Raw genomic sequence first — 2,596 nt, forward strand, 5'->3', positions numbered from 1 at the left:
ATCACGTTAAGAGGATCCGGAGATTTACGATTTCCTACCTCTACATGTAATGCATGCTAACACCACGTGGCAACCACCAAGGAACTGCAAGATCTCAATGATTCTCATAGTCAACTTAGAATCATTATAGTGTAGTTGTAATTAAAACGCAATAAACAGCACGAAAAGCAGATGTATTAAATATTGATTTGAAGCGCTACCCTTTCCACTTATCTACACTTTTCTTCCACCAGTAAATTGGTGGACCTAGTCAAATTCTAAATAATTTCGAATTATTGTATTCTTAAAATAATTTTCGTAAAATTATAATGTAAATATTGTTATTTGTAGTAATTATCTATCTTGATTTATTGTTTTAAAATTTCTTTTATTATTTTCATCTTATTTGTATTTTTATAACATTTTTTAGGTGATTTTTTAGTTCAATATGTAGTCATTATGTTGTAAACATTGATATTACTAAATATATAATACTGTTTTATATTATTAGAATTATTGTTTAAGTCCCTTTGCTACTTTTTTTATTTCAATGTACATACATTATATAAATAACATTTTAATAAGCTTTTAATAACACAACTTTGTACATGTATAAAATTAATTCAAACACAATACTAAATAAAATAAAGAATGTACTATAATATTAACACGTTGAATTAGTATGATTACAACTAATAAAATAGTATAATTAGAATATGTTGGATTTTTATTGAGTTATTAAATCAATTTTTTTAAAAGTTACTTTATTCTATAATACTAAAAGTTAAATATCGAATTACATACTTAATTTTTAGTAAATGATTGTTCTTTCTAAAGGCTTGTTTAATTTAAAATAAGTTTATTAAATTAATAGATTGTTTTAAAATATAAATAAAAATTTATTAAATTTGCTAATAAGCATAAGTATTAAATCATTAATGTTTCAAATTGGATTTATCATTAAAACATTTATTTCGCTGTTTCTAAATTCATTGAGGGATATCATTATTTGAGTTTTATAAAGTTAAATGAACATAATTTTGTTCCAAAGCGTACTTAGTTAACAAGTTTGGAATATACTGCTTGAGGTATATTAACGATCTTTTTCATTAGTATGTAAGCTGGTAGAATTATTTGTGGACAAGATAGTACATATTTGTAAAGTGTTTAAAATACTTGATATATAATATCGTGATAAAAAATTGCTTATTTATTCATTGATGAAGTATGTAAAGACATATATTTAAATCCTTAAAAAAAGAATGTTCTCTTGTCATGGTGCAGTTAGAATGACTTGATCTAATAACTGTGTAGGGTGCAATAATTTAAAGAATATATAATAATAGCAGAGAGCGCAATTTTTTAAAAAATATGTAATTTATCCGTTCTGATAAATATTGAGAAATATCCAGTATAAACCTTATGGGTTATATTTTTATTCAAGGTTCTCATAATCTAATAAGAATATATATATATATATATATATATACTGTCATAGTTCAATCAAGTGATTTCATTATTTAATAAATAATCTTGAGTAAGTGGATTTTTATCATCTTTTACATCTTTATCACATTGAAAGTAGTGGGCTCGTACGAAATAATTAATACTCAATTATACTTGAGAAATTGACTGTGAAAAAATAGAATAAAAACTGTATTTTAATCTATTAAATACCTTTATTGTTGAGATTTTGATCAGTTAAATATTTTCTAAGTAATGAGAACAGTAGCTAATTACATTCAGAAAATAATAGCTTCAGAAACATGTATTTTGCAATCCATCAAATTTTATACAGAAAAAAGATAGATGATCAGTATTATATTTAAGTATAACTTCATCCAAATATTTATTGATTAACAATTTTGTTGATGTATAAATTTTGAATTAAAAGAGTTTTTACATATAACATATCATAGAATTTATAAATATACATAAGACATTTTAATATAACAGGAAAAATCAGAAGACTTAGAAATAGAATTATTATTTAAGATATTATTATAATTTATCAATTAATAGTCTAAAACATAATTCAAAAACTACTGTTAATTTCAGTTTTTATTACAACGAATGTTTTTGATTTTTGTTGCTATATTGGAAATATCGCGATTAATTTTTTCATTTGATTCAAATTAAAACGATATATTCATATATTGTGGCAATTTTGGCAAAATTCATATATTGTATCAATATCATATGTTGTTGGAAAATAAAAAATTTTTTTATTTTCATTAAATATATTATCTAAAAATTATAATTATATATATGTTTCATGTAGTTTATATGAATATTTTTAAGTTTCGAAACCGGTTTCTTATTAATATTAAGTAAATATTTTATTAATGTTATTTATATCAATTTACACTTTATTACATAATAGTTTAATTAAATATTATAAATATTTTTTATTTATATAATTATTGTAATGTGTTTATATTATAAAATTAATAATTCCTAACTCAAAAGGTTCAATATAAAACATTTTTTTAATATTGTTCGGAAAATAATCCCACAATTTGACTAGTCAGCCAAACGTGCAATAATTAACTTAGAACAATAAAACCCACTAGATGTTATGTGGGGTTGCCGGGCAAGTAAAGGGTGAATGCACTGA

This window comes from Ceratosolen solmsi, unplaced genomic scaffold (assembly GCF_000503995.2).
Source record: "Ceratosolen solmsi marchali unplaced genomic scaffold, CerSol_1.0 scaffold30, whole genome shotgun sequence".
Lineage (NCBI taxonomy): Eukaryota > Metazoa > Arthropoda > Insecta > Hymenoptera > Agaonidae > Ceratosolen > Ceratosolen solmsi.